This window comes from Triticum aestivum, chromosome 7A, assembly GCF_018294505.1.
Source record: "Triticum aestivum cultivar Chinese Spring chromosome 7A, IWGSC CS RefSeq v2.1, whole genome shotgun sequence".
NCBI lineage: Eukaryota > Viridiplantae > Streptophyta > Magnoliopsida > Poales > Poaceae > Triticum > Triticum aestivum.
In genome coordinates this window covers 247,179,721-247,193,952 of record NC_057812.1, presented here as the reverse complement: position 1 = coordinate 247,193,952, position 14,232 = coordinate 247,179,721, and the positions used below count along the sequence as shown (strand labels likewise).

The 14,232-nt window shown below is 41.8% G+C and overlaps 1 long non-coding RNA gene across 3 annotated transcripts; it reads left to right on the top strand.

Annotated features, from left to right (window-relative positions):
• Positions 1–8,053: 8,053 nt before the first annotated feature.
• On the top strand, positions 8,054–13,447 carry LOC123151561 (uncharacterized). Of its 3 annotated transcripts, none has more exons than XR_006475716.1 (5): positions 8,054–8,408; positions 8,542–8,844; positions 9,221–9,336; positions 11,164–11,239; positions 11,338–13,447. It is a non-coding gene; the product is annotated as an uncharacterized lncRNA (long non-coding RNA). The 3 variants fall into 3 exon arrangements; XR_006475715.1 differs by lacking the exon at positions 8,542–8,844 and having other exon boundaries at positions 8,062–8,408; positions 11,338–11,455; positions 12,693–13,447; XR_006475714.1 differs by lacking the exon at positions 8,542–8,844 and having other exon boundaries at positions 8,064–8,408.
• The last annotated feature ends 785 nt before the right edge of the window (positions 13,448–14,232 follow it).

Genomic DNA, 14,232 nt, shown 5'->3' with positions numbered 1-14,232 from the left:
CACTAATTATCAAGAAGTTTTCTCCCTGAGTATGCACCGTTGCGAAAGTTCTTCATGCTGAGACACCACGTGATGATCGGGTGTGATAGGCTCTACGTTCAAATACAACGGGTGCAAAACAGTTGCACACGCAGAATACTCAGGTTATACTTGACGAGCCAAGCATATACAGATATGGCCTCGGAACACAGAGACCGAAAGGTCGAGCGTGAATCATATAGTAGATATGATCAACATAGCGATGTTCACCAATGAAACTACTCCATCTCACGTGATGATCGGACATGGTTTAGTTGATTTGGATCACGTAATCACTTAGAGGATTAGAGGGATGTCTATCTAAGTGGGAGTTCCTTAGTAATATGATTAATTGAACCTAAATTTATCATGAACTTAGTACCTGATAGTATCTTGCTTGTTTATGTTTGATTGTAGATAGATGGCCCGTGCTGTTGTTCCGTTGAATTTTAATGCGTTCCTTGAGAAAGCAAAGTTGAAAGATGATGGTAGCAATTACACGGACTGGGTCCATAACTTGAGGATTATCCTCATTGCTGCATAGAAGAATTACGTCCTAGAAGCACCGCCGGGTGCCAGGCCTGCTGCTGGAGCAACACCAGATGTTATGAACATCTGGCAGAGCAAAGCTGATGACTACTCGATAGTTCAGTGTGCCATGCTTTACGGCTTAGAATCGGGACTTCAACGACGTTTTGAACGTCATGGAGCATATGAGATGTTCCAGGAGTTGAAGTTAATATTTCAAGCAAATGCCCGGATTGAGAGATATGAAGTCTCCAATAAGTTCTATAGCTGCAAGATGGAGGAGAACAGTTCTGTCAGTGAGCATATACTCAAAATGTCTGGGTATAATAATCACTTGATTCAATTGGGAGTTAATCTTCCAGATGATTGCATCATTGACAGAATTCTCCAATCACTGCCACCAAGCTACAAGAGCTTCGTGATGAACTATAATATGCAAGGGATGAATAAAACTATTCCCGAGCTCTTCGCAATGCTAAAAGCTGCGGAGGTAGAAATCAAGAAGGAGCATCAAGTGTTGATGGTCAACAAGACCACTAGTTTCAAGAAAAAGGGCAAAGGGAAGAAGAAGGGGAACTTCAAAAGGAACAGCAAACAAGTTGCTACTCAAGAGAAGAAACCCAAACCTGGACCTAAGCCTGAAACTGAGTGCTTCTACTGCAAGCAGACTGGTCACTAAAAGCGGAACTTCCCCAAGTATTTGGCGGATAAGAAGGATGGCAAGGTGAACAAAGGTATATGTGATATACATGTTATTGATGTGTACCTTACTAATGCTCGCAGTAGCACCTGGGGATTTGATACTGGTTCTGTTGCCAATATTTGCAACTCGAAACAGGGACTACGGATTAAGCGAAGATTGGCTAAGGACGAGGCGACGATGCGCGTGGGAAATGGTTCCAAAGTTGATGTGATCGCAGTCGGCACGCTACCTCTACATCTACCTTCGGGATTAGTATTAGACCTAAATAATTTTTATTTGGTGCCAGTGTTAAGCATGAACATTATATCTGGATCTTGTTTGATGCGAGACGGTTATTCATTTAAATCAGAGAATAATGGTTGTTCTATTTATATGAGTAATATCTTTTATGGTCATGCACCCTTAAAGAGTGGTCTATTCTTATTAAATCTCGACAGTAGTGACACACATATTCATAATGTTGAAGCCAAAAGATGCAGAGTTGATAATGATAGTGCAACTTATTTGTGGCACTGCCGTTTGGGTCATATCGGTGTAAAGCGCATGAAGAAACTCCATACTGATGGGCTTTTCGAACCACTTGATTATGAATCACTTGGTACTTGCGAACCGTGCCGTATGGGTAAGATGACAAAAACACCGTTCTCCAGTACTATGGAGAGAGCAACAGATTTGTTGGAAATCATACATACAGATGTATGTGGTCCGATGAATGTTGAGGCTCGTGGCGGATATCGTTATTTTCTCACCTTCACAGATGACTTAAGCAGATATGGGTATATCTACTTAATGAAACATAAGTCTGAAACGTTTGAAAAGTTCAAAGAATTTCAGAGTGAAGTTGAAAATCATCGTAACAAGAAAATAAAATTCCTACGATCTGATCGTGGAGGAGAATATTTGAGTTACGAGTTTGGTGTACATTTGAAACAATGTGGAATAGTTTCGCAACTCACGCCACCCGAAACACCACAGCGTAATGGTGTGTCCGAACGTCGTAATCGTACTTTACTAGATATGGTGCGATCTATGATGTCTCTTACTGATTTACCGCTATCATTTTGGGGATATGCTCTAGAGACGACCGCATTCACGTTAAATAGGGCACCATCAAAATCCGTTGAGACGATGCCTTATGAACTGTGGTTTGGCAAGAAACCAAAGTTGTCGTTTCTGAAAGTTTGGGGCTGCGATGCTTATGTGAAAAAGCTTCAACCTGATAAGCTCGAACCCAAATCGGAGAAATGTGTCTTCATAGGATATCCAAAGGAAACTATTGGATACACCTTCTATCACAGATCTGAAGGCAAAAACTTTTGTTGCTAAATTCGGAAACTTTCTAGAGAAGGAGTTTCTCTCGAAAGAAGTGAGTGGGAGGAAAGTAGAACTTGATGAGGTAACTGTACCTGCTCCCTTATTGGAGAGTAGTACATCACAGAAACCAGTTTCTATGACACCTACACCAATTAGTGAGGAAGCTAATGATAATGATCATGAAACTTCAGAACAAGATACTACTAAACCACGTAGATCAACCAGAGTAAGATCCGCGCCAGAGTGGTACGGTAATCCTGTTCTGGAAGTCATGCTACTAGATCATGATGAACCTACGAACTATGAAGAAGCGATGGTGAGCCCAGATTCTGCAAAATGGCTTGAAGCCATGAAATCTGAGATGGGATCCATGTATGAGAACAAAGTATGGACTTTGGTTGACTTGCCCAATGATCGGCAAGCGATTGAGAATAAATGGATCTTCAAGAAGAAGACTGACGCTGACGGTAATGTTACTGTCTACAAAGCTCGACTTGTCGCAAAAGGTTTTCGGCAAGTTCAAGGGATTGACTATGATGAGACCTTCTCACCCGTAGCGATGCTTAAGTCTGTCCGAATCATGTTAGCAATTGCCGCATTTTATGATTATGAAATTTGGCAAATGGATGTCAAAACTGCATTCCTGAATGGATTTCTACAAGAAGAGTTGTATATGATGCAGCCGGAAGGTTTTGTCGATCCAAAGGGAGCTAACAAAGTGTGCAAGCTCCAGCGATCCATTTATGGACTGGTGCAAGCCTCTCGGAGTTGGAATAAACGCTTTGATAGTGTGATCAAAGCATTTGGTTTTATACAGACTTTTGGAGAAGCCTGTATTTACAAGAAAGTGAGTGGGAGCTCTGTAACATTTCTGATATTATATGTAGATGACATATTACTAATCGGAAATAATATAGAATTTCTGGATAACATAAAAGGATACTTGAATAAAAGTTTTTCAATGAAAGACCTCGGTGAAGCTGCCTACATATTGGGCATCAAGATCTATAGAGACAGATCGAGACGCTTAATTGGACTTCCACAAAGCACATACCTTGACAAAGTTTTGAAAAAGTTCAAAATGGATTAAGCAAAGAAAGAATTCTTGCCTGTGTTACAAGGTGTGAAATTGAGTAAGACTCAAAGTCCGACCAATGCGGAAGATAGAGAAAAAATGAAAGATGTTCCCTATGCTTCAGCCATAGGCTCTATCATGTATGCAATGCTGTGTACCAGACCTGATGTGTGTCTTGATATAAGTCTAGCAGGGAGGTACCAAAGTAATCCAGGAGTGGATCATTGGACATCGGTCAAGAACATCCTGAAATACCTGAAAAGGACTAAGGATATGTTTCTCATATATGGAGGTGACAAAGAGCTCATCGTAAATGGTTACGTTGATGCAAGCTTTGACACTGATCCGAACGATTCTAAATCGCAAACCGGATACGTGTTTACATTAAACGGTGGAGCTATTAGTTGGTGCAGTTCTAAACAAAGCATTGTGGCGGGATCTACATGTGAAGCGGAGTACATAGCTGCTTCGGAAGCAGCAAACGAAGGAGTCTGGATGAAGGAGTTCATATCCGATCTAGGGGTCATACCTAGTGCATCGGGTCCAATGAAAATCTTTTGTGACAATACTGGTGCAATTGCCTTGGCAAAGGAATCCACATTTCACAAGAGAACCAAGCACATCAAGAGACGCTTCAATTCCATCCAGGATCTAGTCCAGGTGGGAGACATAGAGATTTGCAAGATACATACGGATCTGAATGTAGCAGACCTGTTGACTAAGCCTCTTCCACGAGCAAAACATGATCAACACCAAAGCTCCATGGGTGTTAGAATCATTACTGTGTAATCTAGATTATTGACTCTAATGCAAGTGGGAGACTGAAGGAAATATGCCCTAGAGGCAATAATAATGTTATTATTTTATTTCCTTATATCATGATAAATGTTTATTATTCATGCTAGAATTGTATTATCCAGAAACATAATACTTGTGTGAATACATAGACAAACCAAACGTCACTAGTATGCCTCTACTTGACTAGCTCGTTAATCAAAGATGGTTATGTTTCCTAACCATAGACATGTGTTGTCATTTGATTAATGGGATCACATCATTAGGAGAATGATGTGATTGACATGACCCATTCCATTAGCTTAGCACCCGATCGTTTAGTATGTTGCTATTGCTTTCTTCATGACTTATACATGTTCCTATGACTATGAGATTATGCAACTCCCGTTTACCGGAGGAACACTTTGTGTGCTACCAAACGTCACAACGTAACTGGGTGATTATAAAGGAGCTCTACAGGTGTCTCCAAAGGTGAATGTTGGGTTGGCGTATTTCGAGATTAGGATTTGTCACTCAGATTGTCGGAGAGGTATGTCTGGGCCCTCTCGGTAATGCACATCACATAAGCCTTGCAAGCATTACAACTAATGAGTTAATTGCGAGATGATGTATTATGAAACGAGTAAAGAGACTTGCCGGTAACGAGATTGAACTAGGTATTGAGATACCGATGATCGAATCTCGGGCAAGTAACATACCGATGACAAAGGGAACAACATATGTTGTTATGCGGTCTGACCGATAAAGATCTTCGTAGAATATGTAGGAGCCAATATGAGCATCCAGGTTCCGCTATTGGTTATTGACCGGAGACGTGTCTCGGTCATGTCTACATTGTTCTCGAACCCGTAGGGTCCGCATGCTTAAGGTTTCGATGACAGTTATATTATGAGTTTATGAGTTTTGATGTACCGAAGTTAGTTCAGAGTCCCGGATGTGATCACGGACATAACGAGGAGTCTCGAAATGGTCGAGACATAAAGATTGATATATTGGACGGCTATATTCGGACACCGGAAGTGTTCCGGATGATATCGGAGAAAACCGGAGAGCCGGAGGGTTACTGGAACCCCCCCGAGAGAAGTAATGGGCCATATGGGCCTTAGTGGAGAGAGAGAGGGGCAACCAAAGGTGGGCTGCGCGCCTCCTCCCCCCTGGTCCGCATTGGACTAGGAGAGGGGGGCCGGCGCCCCCCTTTCCTTCTCCCTCCCCACTTCTTTCCAATATATCAATCTTATGTGGAAGGAGGACTCCTACTAGGAGGAGGACTCCTCCTTGGCGCGCCATAGGGGCCGGCCGGCCTCCTCCCCTTGCTCCTTTATATACGGGGGCAGGGGGCACCCCTATACACACAAGTTGATCCACGTGATCATATTCTTAGCCGTGTGCGGTGCCCCCTTCCACCATAATCCTCGATAATATTGTAGCGGTGCTTAGGCGAAGCCCTGCGACGGTAGTACATCAAGATCGTCACCACACCGTCGTGCTGACGGAACTCTTCCCCGACACTTTGCTGGATCGGAGTCCGGGGATCGTCATCGAGCTGAACGTGTGCTAAAACTCGGAGGTGCCGTAGTTTCGGTGCTTGATCGGTCAGGCCGTGAAGACGTACGACTACATCAACCGCGTTGTGCTAACGCTTCCGCTGTCAGTCTACAAGGGTACGTAGATCACACTCTCCCCTCTCGTTGCTATGCATCACCATGATCTTGCGTGTGCGTAGGATTTTTTTTGAAATTACTACGTTCCCCAACAGTCATATCCATGTCCTGTTGTGTTATCGCTTCCCGAAGCTTTGCACGTTCATTCGCAACATCCCTCTTCACGTACGGTAGTATCCTAGGGTCACCTCCATGTATCCTACCAAGGAAACTCATGCAATCTGAATTTGACAGGTTAATATCATGCAACATCAACAAGAGTTCGTAATCTTCAGCAGGTATTTTGCGGTGCGAGCGGTAATCTAACACGCTCTGGTTGTTGCATCAGTGGATGTGTATGCTCTGCAACAAAGCAAGTGACTGTCAATCTCCCCTCCCCAATCCCAACAATCATGTGTGCCTTACAATCATGACGGAGAATCCTGTTTTTCTGACGCGTTCTTGTCACATCCATTTCCGCACCAGGGCGCCTGCTGGAGTTGCTTGTGTCTGTTGCAATGCTCTCTGAGGTGCTACTTGTTTCCGGTTTATCGGGCTTTCTAGCGATGCACACACCCAATGACCCTCTTGATAATTATTGCATCCTCTTGCTTTTGTCCTCTCTTTTGGCTGTACTTTGTAGAAGATATATGTGTGCCGAATCCCAACTTGAAGGCATACTCATTGTAGAATTTCTGGGCATCCTCAAATGTGTCAAACACCATGCCAACATAGGGCGATAGTGGCTGTGATGAAACATCTCCATCATCTGAATCATCTTGCATCACATCATCAACATGCAACAATCCCTCTGAATCTTCATGATTATCGACAGAAAAGTTCTCTTGGACATAGCTCTCTTCCCCTTCAGCACCAGCTCCCTGAAATAAGGCACATGTTTTTTCATGTAAATAGAGAGGTCTTGGTTGAAAGTATTATTTTCCTATAGTTGCTATCAACAGTTATATTTGTTGTTTCAGAAATTCAGGTACACAGATACATTTATCAACGGTTTTTCAGCTTCATTTACACACAAATTTTCAGTGAATGGCCTTTTCTCACATAAGCACACACATTCAAAATCGTATCATAGGTTGATAAATATCAACTAACAGAGAGGATCATGTTTTGCAGAGATAGAGCAAGCACACATGTGTGCTTGGTATTTGCCTTGGTTCCACTCACACACATGAAACAAATTTGAATTTCTAGCTGCCACACACATAAAACAAATAGAAAATCCTACCTATGTTTCTGATACATAGGGTTTTCCATGAGTTTCAGAGACACACAAGTGTTCATGTTTTTTCAGAGTCAGAGACACATAAGTGTTCATGTTTTTTCAGAGACTCACACAGACGAAACAAATTTGAATTTCTAGCTGCCACACACATGAAACAAATAGAAAATTCTAGCTATGTTTCTGATACATAGGTTTTCAATGAGTTTCAGAGACACACAAGTGTTCATATTTTTTCAGAGTCAGGAAACTGACCCAGCTGCCCTGATTTGATCTGGTAGAAGTTGTTTCAGGAAACACAACCGGAGGGTTGGTGAACCAGGATGATACTCCAGCTCGCGGAGGAAGCCCCGCGGCCGCGGTCGGAGCTGAGAACGACGGCCGCGACTGTTCTCCAAGAGGCGGCCCCCGGCGAGCTCGATCTGCGTCGGATCCCAGCATCTGCCGCGCGATGTGGTGCGCCATGTTGTTGCAGGAATTTCGCGCTGAAGGACTAGGTGCCCCCGCGCACCGGCGACAGCAATTTTTTGTGGTGGTGGCGAGTGCCACCGTGCTGGGGCGAAGCTGTGCCTGGTGGACGGCGGACAAGGGATTCTGTTTCTGAAACAGAGCGGCTGTTGCAGGAAATAACGACCTGGTCAGTTGCGGGCGGTGGTTGCCTCCGACGGCTGTTAGGTGGCTAATCAAACGGCTTTTCGGGCGGCGGATGATTCTAACACATCCGCCGGCGAACGCGTAGCGGTTCCCTAATTAGAAACGGAGGAAGTAATACTCTGTAAGTTACAGCCAGGGGTCAACGACTCGGCGTGCTACCCTTCCCAGCCAAAAAAAGAAAACCCAAATTCTCGGTCTCCTCCCGTTTCTTTTTCACTGTTCCTTGCCTGATCCATAGATTCATCCACATTCATTGCTAGATCCTGCCAAGGGAGGAGGATGGGATGAGAAGACGGATTTGCCGCGGAGTGCGGTGGCTGCATGCTCTCGGCGACGGCAGGTCCTCCAGCTCGACCACACGTGCCTGCTGCTCGCCGCCGCCGTCAATTGGATGGTCGTGGAGTTGGGCCCCTTTGAACCTGAGCGGTCGGTCTCCTCCAGGTAATCTCCTCTTCCTATTCCTTCTCCTCCCTTCCCAGATGCTTGGTCTTCTAGGCTCCAGCAATGGCGCGGATTTTGGTTTCTTTATGGAGATTTTCTATGGCTATGAGAAATTTGTTTGTCCATGTGAAAGCGAGTGGCTGCACCAAATCCATCCAGTGGCCTGCCCGTGCATCACTAAAGCTGGGAAGGAGATGCTTTTGGAGGCCAGATCGGACCGAGGCTGGGGCACGCGTTCCAGCCTCAGATTCTGCGCCCCTAGCAGCAAGGTCGCGAGGCAAAGCGGTCGCATGGGAGGCCACTGGAGAATATGGTAAATTTGCTGAGTGGCGCTGCTCTCCTGTTTGTGCCACTGGGCCGAGAGCTGTGTCATCGGGTTCGACAGCCATGTTCTTCATAGTGTTCCTCGTCGTCTGTGGCAGAGTAGTAGGGATGGGTATGACTGCCTTACTACTCTCCCAACATCCTTTGCATTCTTCTTTTTCTGCGCACAGTATATATGTACTTTATAAAAGCTTGTTTACTTAGTTGATCCGTTAAATTTATTCAGAGATAAGGTTAAGTTACTTGGTTGTTCTTTTTTATTACAATTCAGACAATAAGCTCGTACATTCGGACTATTTCTAGGATATAAATTGTAGAATTATTTATCTTGCCATTGATGTGCCTTGCATTGCTTTAGGGAATTGAGCTTATGCTGTTTTTTTAGTTAACATTCTGCCAAACTTTGGTTACTGTCTCTTCAACACATCCATATTAATTATATGAAGTTACGCATAGCAAAAAGTGTTCAATATTTCATTGTCTTGTAGAGAGTCCATGGGTGGAGGCACGTTGTGGGCTTGCTACTGCTGTCAGCTTCCACCTATGTAATGTGCTACAACTTTGCATCATTACTACTTTCTGCACACCGGCTGATTCATCACAGGTATGTTTACTCCCTGTAGTTGGATAAAAGGTGTATTCTTTCTATTTGTTGTTACCATATAGTATTAGCAAGTTAATTTAATGATATGTGTTTCTAAGACAACAGAAAAAAGGTTTGCATGTATTAACTGAATTTGGTCTATATGTGTTAATTGATATGCAATAGAGTTTTCGCATGTGTTGTAGGTGATGCATATAACACTGGAGCTTTTCTCATTGTTCTCTTCAACTGAAAAGGCTAGACAGAAGAGCTGTTACCAAGAACATAAAACTCACTAAAGTGCATGTCTGAATTTAATAGACCTTCCATAGTAACCATGAATGTAATTAGAAAATGCATGCAGGATCAAATATGCAAATTGTACATTGATGACCTATGGAAAATATCTGAACTCGAATGGATGAACTGATGATTTAGAACAACTCTTACTAACCTTTCAAATTTCAGAATTTACGGGAATCACTTGTCGAATATGTCATCTTCTAGAAAAATACTCTGCAGACGACAAAATAGCTTCTGTTACTTTAGGACTACAAAATAATCTATTAGACTCATTTTGCAGCGATAAGAAATTGCGCGGCTAGAATTTATATGTTTTTAATTTTAATAAAGGATCTGGTTTTGTTATTTTGCTTTACTCATACAGACTTGCATTTTTCTTTTTCTTTTTTAACATTGTATGGAAGTTTATAATAATTGTTAATTTGAACACCTTAGTATGCATTTTTTTCTTCAAACGGTTCTTCGTGTTTCAGTTATCTTCATATGTTATTTTAGTTTGTACAACTTCTTTTTTGCGTATGCCCACCATTTTTGTTTTTTTGTAGGCTTTCATGCATGTTTTTAATCCATCAGGGAATACCGAATTTGGTACTGGAGTAGTTTATTTTGTGAGAAAATTCTGTAGCTAATTTCCGGCAAAAAATTCTTTACCTAATGACCCAATTGTGTGAGAAATGAAATAGAGATATGAGTCTAGGAGTAAAAAACAGAAATAGAAAAAACTTATATTCGTTTTCACTCCACGTAAGTCACAACAGGCTGACCATGGGTCAACGTGGTGCTACCCATTCAATTATGTGTAGATAGAAAGTATCCCTTCCTCACTAATCTCTTCCACTCCTCTCCTATCCTCTCCTCCACTGGCTGCCCGACCATTATGTGTGGAAAGCAAGTCCCTTCCACTCCTCTCCTCCACTGGCTGTCCGACTTTGAGGACTTTGAGATGGGAATACAGATGGAGAGGGTGTGCCAAATCGATGGCCTGCTCGTCCAGAAGGGGAGTGGCTGCACCAAATTGAGTGGTCTGCCTGTGTATCACCAAAGCTAGGAAGGAGATTTTCCGCCAGATCTGGCCGAGGCTGCGGCACGCGTTCCAGCCGCGGGTTCTGCGAGGCCGTGAGGCAAAGCGGTCGCTGGGGAGGCCACTGGAGAATATGAGAGATCCATAGTTTTTAGCTTCCTTGAGTGGCGCTGCTCTCCTATTCCTGTCAGTGGGCCAAAAGTTGTGCCGTCGGGTTCGACGGCCATGTTCTCCGCAGCATTCCTGGCCGTATGTGGCAGAGGAGTGGGATGGGTATGACTGTCTTACTACTCTCCCATCATCCTCCGCATTCCTCTCTTGATGGGCACAGTATATACGTACTTTTAAAGTTCACTTAATTACTTAGTTGATCTGTTAAATCTATTTAGATGTAAGGTAGAGTTACCTAGTTTTGTTAAATTATAATTCATACGCTGACCTGATACATTCTGTTGTTGTTCATGTAAGGATCTTTATAAATTATAGTTATTTAATTTGCCATTGATTTGTGTTGCGGTTTTTAGGGAATTGAAGCCCAACTTTGACTATTGTCTCTTCAACACATCCGTATCAATTATATGGAATTTCGTATAACAAAAGGTATATCTATGATAAACATCTACTACATATAACATCTATATACTTTTATATTTCATTGTCTTGTCTGCACATGTTAACATGTATATACATGAATGCAGTGTCAGGAAATAGTAATTTGCATTGGCTTGTGATTGGTTGATTTACCTTTGTGGAGAGTCCACAGGTGGAGGCGAGTTGAGGGCTTCCTAATTGGTACTGCTATCAGGTTCCACCTATGTAATGTGCTACAACTTTGCATCATTCTTATTTCCTCCACACCGGCTGTTTCTTCACAGTAAAGGAAAGGAAGAAGGCTTACATGTATTAAGTGGATTTGGTTCATATGTGTTAATTGATATACAATAGATTTTTCGCATGCCATGAACATATAACTCACGGAAGTGCATGTCGGAATGTATTCCAGATAATTACAATGTGACATACTTCTGATAGTGCCAACATTTAACCATTATCTAATAATTGTCCTCCTTATATTGATTCGATGTCAAGTATTCTTTCTTTATCTCAGTACTCATAAATGGTTCGGCTTACTTTCAACACAATTATTGTATACTCCCTCCGTTCGGAATTACTTGTCTCGGAAATGGATGTATCTAGAACTAAAATATGTCTAGATACATCCATTTTTGCGACAAGTAATTCCGAACGGAGGGAGTAATATTTGACACTTCTCAGATTTCCCATCTAGTGAGTTGACCAATTTTTCTACCATTGTTATTACTACAGAGTAAGTATGATATGGAAGTTCTTGTTCAAATTAGTAGAATATATGCTTACCGGGTGTTAGAATTTGTAGATATATACCACAATTGTCACTACAGATTAAATATAATATGAAAGTTCTTGTCAGTTTTCTTTGTAGTTAGTTTGCGAATCACAACATGATCATTTGAATATTTTGTTGTAACAAATCTATCATAGCTATTAATGTGAAAGAAAAATCCTTAAAAAATCACCCAATAGCAACCCGAAGAAGTTAAGAGATAAATAATTCAGATATGGTTCCATTATGCTCCCTCCGTTCAATAATGTATGACGTTTTTTGACAGTACACAGTGCCAAAAACGTCTTATATTATGGGATAGACGGAAGTTTATGATTTTTTTTGTTATTCTTGATTCCACATGCTTCATTTGGGTGAATAATCCATTGACATCCAAATTTGGAGATATTAATTCACCTATGTAATGTGCATAATCTATGACACATTTTTGCTAAGATGAATATGTAAATAAATTCTGTACAATTCCATAAATACACAGTGATGCATCTTTGTTGTAAAGATAATGTAAATAACTTTTTATAGCTTTGCAAATAAGATTAACCTTGATGTATAAATCCGATCAGAGTAGAGGTAGCTATGCAATGGTCATGCGTCACATCATTAGTCTAAGGCTCTAACCACATCCATGGAGAATCTAACATCTCAACTACGCATATCTGTTTGTTCCAGAAGCCATGAAATTGAGGTATGCAGAAGATGAAGAAACCTGAGAACTGATGATCCAAAGAAGTGTCGGAGCTCGAGCATCACATAGCCGTCAACTATGGTGGCTTGTAGGCAGATGTGTCTCAGACCGAAGTTGTTGCCGCTGGACCGTGGTTACATGCATCCTAGATTGGAGGCAGCGGTGCAGGGAGATATGCATGTGCAAGGAAAAGAAGTGGGCGAAGGTCAAAGAAGCAATCTATGCCTCCCTATCGCTGGGTCCTGCTCCTCAATATGTCACCTTAGTCATGGCTGCCTTATCCCTCATGCTGCTGATTTGAACCTGCCCTACTCCTCTCCTAGGCTACTCGAGGGCTTCAGCGCGTGCCTTGCCGATGACAGGGAAGGAAGAATCAGAAGTGACGGCTAGAGCGCTAGGAAATTGAAAACCATAGCAATTGATCTTCTCTATAAAACGTGTGTGGCAAGGGACGTGGAACTTGATTCAGGGAAGAAGAGATGGACCACGTGAGAGAAGAGACCAGCTTTGATCCTTTATCGGACAGACAATTTTTTTTTTGCTAATTGCCTAGTCCATATTGTCCATGTATTGGAAGCATGTAAACGTGTGGCTACTGGAGTTTGTAGGCAAACCTGCTATATTGCTTTTGGATATGTGTAAGGGCTTTGTTTTTTATTCTCTTTTTTGCTTTCCAATTTGGACATGCATCAGTTCATACGTGATTGTATATTGGACTCAAACAATACGTGTCCATGTAGTCCTTCCTGTGAGCGCTAGTGTTATGGTTCTATGCATCTAACGTGACATCATAAAAGTTCAATATTGTTGGTAAAAATATTTTTACATGTTACGTAGAAACTTTAAATCTCGACCGTTGTTATTCTAATCAAACGGCGTAAAAAAGATTAGCATATGTGGACAAACGTGATGGCTTGTTTTACTCTTGTTTTAATTATAAATAGATTGCTATGAGTTGCTCCTGGTATATGATGAATTGCAGACTGCTTTTACTGTGTGATGAGTTGTTATGAGCTGCTGCTGCTGCTATATGATGCTTTCAGGTGGTGCTGCTATACGATAATAATCAGCCACTTGGACCATCGAATTTCAATAAATAATTATTCTTCATTTAAATGTGAGTCATGCGTTCTTCGTTTAAATTAGGTAATGAGATCTCTATGGAAAACATTGACCAAAGTAGATTGTGCCAAGTAGATGGTATCTTTGTATTTGCATTTTGAGCAAATAGTGATGGTATGTTTTCCTATCATATTAATTACTGCACTGGGTTCAATTTGTGATGTTTGCAAGTCAAATTAATTTCCATATGGGCAGCAAAATGAAAAAAATATAATGCAATCTAGACTTTCCACTGATCATACCAAGATAAGCTGAAAACACAATGAAAAGAACTGGTTGGCTTATTGCATGGAGCTTATATTCACATGTGCTTATTTTCTTAGGATAATTCGTAATAATTGTCCCTAAGAAACTTGGCTAATAGAACTGGCATACAAATAACATGTCACGATGATTGCAATG